This window comes from Natrix helvetica, assembly GCF_964273705.1.
Source record: "Natrix helvetica genome assembly, chromosome: 1".
NCBI lineage: Eukaryota > Metazoa > Chordata > Lepidosauria > Squamata > Natricidae > Natrix > Natrix helvetica.
Window position 1 is genome coordinate 120,284,548 of NC_138548.1, and position 6,000 is coordinate 120,290,547.

General features: G+C 39.3%; 1 protein-coding gene across 1 annotated transcript in view; it reads right to left on the reverse strand.

Moving 5' to 3' along the window:
- The window catches only part of CD6 (CD6 molecule), a 47,485-nt gene extending 42,534 nt beyond the window's left edge, over positions 1-4,951 (reverse strand). The window contains exon 1 of the mRNA XM_081957931.1: positions 4,879-4,951. The gene's annotated coding sequence lies outside the window, so the exon portion shown is untranslated. The remainder of the gene's footprint in view (positions 1-4,878) is intronic.
- Positions 4,952-6,000: the final 1,049 nt, after the last annotated feature.

The following is a 6,000-nucleotide window of genomic DNA, read 5'->3' on the forward strand; positions in this document are numbered from 1 at the left end:
CGAGGTACACAACTTGAATTTTTAAAGAGCAGCTGAAAGATGTAACACAAAGCTGCCAAAATCACACCTTTCTTCTAGATTGCTTCCTTTATTTTAGGAGCACAACCAACATCTGGGTTCACATCTTTAAAATCTTTATTTCTCATAGGCATCTACAAAGGAAAGTGGGAAAGCATGGCCAATTGCTCTGAATGTATATTTGTAATGTTTCATTAGGCTCCAAGAGACTAACAATAAACTTTAATAGCTCAGCCTAATAAAATGCAGTTCTGCCTCCAAAGGAAGCAAAAAAACTCGCACCCATATAAGTTAGGCCAAAGGTCGATCTAAGAGAAATATGTTCATGGAAAACCAATGGTCGAAGAGAATTTCATTCAACGCTTTATGACTGACCTTGTACCAGTTATCAAATGCTATCCTAGATACTAGCGCTAGTCCCAAAACAGATTCTTGGAGGACCTCAAAACCTGCATGTTTGTAAGAATTCTATTTATTTCCCCTCTTATTGTCCATAACATTATTTAATTTACTTAATTTATTATTTCATTTAGCAATTATGGTCCTTAGCAAGTATAGTCCTTAAGGAATCATACAAGATGAACGTGCATGAAATCACCAGGGGAAGTAGCTTCTAAAAAAGGCTGCACATACTGAAATGGCCTTATTGCTACTTATCATTCGGTGCACATGTTAGAGATGGACAGTATTCTTAAATTCATGCTATGCTAACTGCCAAATGGTTTCTTCTACCTAGTGAATCAAAAAAGAAAAAGAGGAATGCAAAACGGATGTGCAGTTATAGCATCATATAGGAAATCTGAGGTCTTCTAGCTCCCATCAAACTGTAACGCCCAATATTCCACTCCCATTATCCAAGGGGACTGGAGCTGCCGGGAATTGTGATTCAGTAACATACGGATAATGTAACTTTTTGCATTGTGAATTGATAGCCATTAAAGTACAAAAAGCGAAGAGGGGAGACAAACAGAATTCTTACAATGAATGCAAATTTTGAAGTCTTCCAATGATCTTATTTGGACCGGTGCTATTATCAGTAAGGGGAAAGCACATGTTGACCAAGCTTGTAGAAAATAGCTAATACATTGAAATTCTGAAAATTGTATCAGATGAACCTATTTATGTGGATCCTTCCCAACAGCAGATATTAATAGAATAGCTGCTAAAACTGAGCTGGCAGGGATCGCTGATTCCTAGCCAGGAGGAAATTGAGAGTATAGTGGTAGGGGAGGAGAATAATTTTTGCTGGAATCTCTGCTTATGCACTTTCCAGCAATGGTTTGTTGGCTGTGGTGCTGGATTAGATAGATCCTTGCCCAAAACCGTTTAGCTTCTTTTATGTTGTTAAGCAGCTCCTTCAGAGGTCCCTGCAATCCGCATTTGATGTAATGTGATAAACGGGCCCTACATCGTCCCTCTTTACATATTAACTTTTCAAAGAGTGTAGCCTGCTTCTTCTTCCACTTTTCCTAACAGGAACCTTTTCTTCTTAGTGTGAACAGTTGACGCGATGTTTGGAATCTAAGCAGTGAAATAATTTTGACGATTAAGGGCCGGGTAGGAGACTTGCCATCTAACGGCCACTCCACTGCCTTTCCAGTTTCACTTCTGTAGCTATTTGAGGGCCATTGAAGAACTGCAGAAGAAATGAATCAAGGGTCTCTTCCCATCCCTTTTAGCATGGGGTTAATCAGGAACTCTTCCATGCAATGTATGTGGGATCACATTAGATTACTTCTGTCTTGAGCAGAACAAAGAGAACAGAGAAGCAGCAGCTCTAAGCTTCATGTTCCAAGTGTTGTTGATGCCAACAATTACAACTTCAACGCAAAAGGCAAGGCCAAAATAAAGGAGAAGGTTTGAATAATTAATAAAGAGACATGATGGCTTTGAGCTGAGGCCTCATCTAAAGGTCCTTGAGAACGTAGAACAAATTATAGAGTCAGAAGGGTCCTTGGAGGTCTTCTAGACCAGCCCCCTGCTAGAGCAGGAGACCTTATACCATTTCAGGCAAATGATTGTCCGGTCCCTTTTTTGAAAGCCCCCAGTGATGGAGCACCTTCAACTTCTGAAGGCAAGCTATTTAGAAAAAGCCAAAGGGGGGGGGGAATAGAAAGTTGGAGAGGAATGAAGATGCAGAAATAAGCAGGAATGAAGAGGTACCTTTTCTGACCGCCATTAGGAAAAGGGCCATAACGAGCACCTCCATCAGATCCATTTCTCTTGAGTGTATATTAAGAACGAAGATCTTCAGAGCTGGGCAAAAAAAAAAAAATTCCCCCAGCAAGCTTTGTATTTCACTCTCCTGACGTTGTAACTAATTTCCATATAGCAACATCCCTCACTCACTTGTGGTTTCACTCATCGAGAAACTATCAAGATGGTCCTAGACTAGGTGGCAGCTCAAGGAAGCTGAAAAAACCCAGCAGAATGAGGCAAGAGCATTCAGAGAGCGGAGGGGGAAACAAAATGAAACTCTTATCAAATGATACCTGCGATCAAGATGCTACAAAGCAAGCATTAGGACTTCCTCCAGGAGAAGCGACGAGATACAGAGGCTTGATAGTTTTATCGGTGCTTTTTCTCAGAAATGCACAATTTAGCTGTTGCTTTTCCTCTGCAATGATGGGCTGAATTTTCTTTAGATGGGCTGAATTTTAATGAAGATCAACAATCTTCACGTCAATCGTGAAATTATAAAATTCTAGGCATTATTTTTGAACCAGCCGTTTCTATATTTTTTATCTTCGGATTCATAGTCTCTTTGGTTTGATATCTCCTCATTCACTGCCATAAAACTCAAGAGAAACCATTTGGTCGCTAATTGAAAAGGATGGGCACTTGAAGCAAAGCTGAAATGTCTTTGGGCAATTTCTTAAGATCCTTCAATTCAGCTCAATCTTACCTCCTTAATGAGTTCCTTTTTCTCTAATATCATTTCTACTGGGCTGCCCATGCACTAGCTTTGAATCTACCGATCTAAGCCAAAGAAATCAGGAAACACAATGTCAATGTGCAGGTAAAAGATCTCACCATACAGTTTTAATTTTAACTTTGGCCTCTAGTCCCAGGAAGCTTTGAATCCCAGGAAGCTTTGAAATGCTGCCCTCCAATGGACTTTTATCAGTACTACAGAAACACATGGGGGAGGGCTCAGATGTCATGTTAACAGGTTGAATCCTCTGCATGTTCTATCCACTTGTTCCTTAACACACCTGTTCATTGGAGAATGGCCAGTGCAAAGCAGTGGTAAATTATGAAAAATTCTGTTGTCTCCTCGCCATCCAATGTTTTCTCTCTAGGATGCTCCAGTGCCAGATACCACTCAAGCTCCAATATGTGGGACAAACGGCCTCCCTCCCAGCTTATTTTCAGAAACGCATGGAATGCTATTATAATATCTGGCTCTGCTGGCTGAAAGTGTTCTCTCTGCAAAGCCTTCATATGTTTGCAGTGCAGGGACGATAAGGGCGATGGAGGGAAAACACAATGGGCTTGATTGAAAGCAGGGAAGGGTGTAGCAGAGCTCAAAATGAAAGATGCATTGCTGAGTTGCAATGAATGGACCTCAGGAATTTCCAATTGCATTTAACTTATTATTGGATGATAACAGATGGACTTTAATCTCAGGACAGATGCTGATAACTGGGTCTATTGTTCTTATGCAGTTCTACTTTTTAGATTGCTATTGTCATATCTAAAGGGAAACTCTTATGGCAAAACATGCAAGTCATACATTGCCTACATCCAAAACCATGGCTTTGGCCAATGCACGTTTCCCAGAAATGTTCATGCAGAAGACAAATAAATAAGAACAGTAAGCACTTAGGTCAGAAAGTCTTTTCGACTGCTTGTTGTCATTTTGTTAGATAAGCATTTACAGGGATCCACTTTTGTTGTTGTGCTAGTGATTTAGATTGTTGTTTCTCATATTTTATTTTATTTTTTAATACTGTTTTTATTGGTCTGTAGAGATTCTCAGTTATCCAGGTCATGGTTGTCCTAAAGGTGCTTTTTCAGGAGGCAACTGGACTTTCTTGTTTTTTCTTTTGAAGATGTTTCGCTTCTCATCCAAGAAGGAATAGGCCAGGAATATAAATCCTTCCATTCCCCACTATCCTATGAGAGCTGAAGAAGCTTCTTGGATGTGAAGTGAAATATCTTCAAAAGAAAAAACAAGAAAGTCCAGATACCTCCCGAAAAAGCACCTTTGGGACTATAGTGTTTTTATTGTTTTCATTTAATTTGACTTGAGCCCAGGATTGCTAAGTAAGATGGGTAGTCATATATATTGGATAAACAAACAAAAAAATAAATACATACCATTTTTATGTCTTCCAACAGCTATTATTTAAAGAAGAATTACTTCAGTCAGATATGTCTAAAAGGCTTCCTTAAAAACAGTTTTATATCACCAGAATGGCCTGAAAATCCCAGTGTTAGCCTCTGGTTTCTTGACACCAATTTTCTCTCATTCCTAGGCTGCCCACAGTTGTATGGGGTAGTCAAATGGGTGCATATACATTTAATAATAAATACTTTTTAAACATGATTTAACTAGTGTAATCCCATTGATTTATGCATTACAAATAAATCATTTTTCTTCCTGTTTATCATAGAACCATGTTGGGAAAAATAAACAAGGTAATTCTGCCTCATTGCAATCTGATTTTTGAGGGAGTTAAATTCAAGTTACAAGGGCAGATTTTAATTGGTAGATTCTCATGCCCAATTAATTTTGACACAAAGGCTACATCTTACATAAAAGAAAGATGAGAAGTATGTGACACTAGTTATGCTTCAGCCAATCACTGCCTTCAATAGATCCACCCCTCCCGGAGTGTGTTGGCCAGAACTTACCCCAGTGAAGAATTTTGACTTGCTCAACAATCCAACCACACAGTGTGGTAAAGTTCTTGTGGAGAGCCGGCGATTAGCCATGATAAAGTTCAAGGAAGAGCAAAGGTCGTCTGTTTTGAAGAGTGGTTTGTTTCAATCTCAGAAACTTGTGTTTTTGGTTCATGTGCTAGACATGTTCTAAATGAATATTCAGCAGAGCAATCCGCCCACTGCCTTTTGTAATTTAGAAGTGGGACTCTACTATGCTTTTTAGTTTTGCCTCAAAAGGCCGCTTTTGCTCAAGCCTTTTTAAAAACAAAGCACATTTTTCAAAGATCTGTACTGCCTTGGTGGACAGCACACATTTGATTTAGCCTGTCCCTGGTGACATAAAGTAGAAACAAGATTAACTGATTAGGCCAGCAGTAATTGAGTTTTGCTAAGTTTTGCTGGTGAGGAAAGGCTCCGAAACGTGAACCTGTAAATAAGTGTTTTTCAAACTTGGCAACTTTAAGGTATTTGGATTTCCACTCCGGAATTGCCCAATCAGTACACTGGCTAAGGAATTCTTTAACTCCATCCATCTGCTATGAACTAACTGTGATTTATTAGTTCAGTCAGGATAATTGCCTATTAGGCATTTACACCACTGATTTAATATTTTGCCTACCTGTTTGTCTGCATTCCTTCCTGCTGATTGCCCATTTTTGAACTCAAAGATCTGTTCCCTTTGTTATTCAGTCTTGACACTGTGAGTGGAGAAAGTCTCGTTTAGAGAGGAAAAAGACCTTTTTTGAAGTATTTAATAAACTTCTGTGGAATGTAAAGAAATTGGTCAACTTTTTCTTTGGCCTATCCCAATCTTTCCCCTTCTGTTGTCCTCTGTATGCATTGAACTCGGAACTCTATATACATTACACTCGGAAATTGTCCTCCCAGTGTGACCAATGGGTTTCTGACTGGGACTTTTGGAAAATATAGTCTGCCATATCTGGGGAGTACAGAATTCAGACTAACACAGCCTAATACTGGTGCATGTCCAGTGTATCTTGAATCATACTACAGCAGTTAATTGCTACTGTCCAATCCACACTGCTTTGTAAACATGCTTGACTTCTGTCCTCATGAAACAGATGTAGGTAC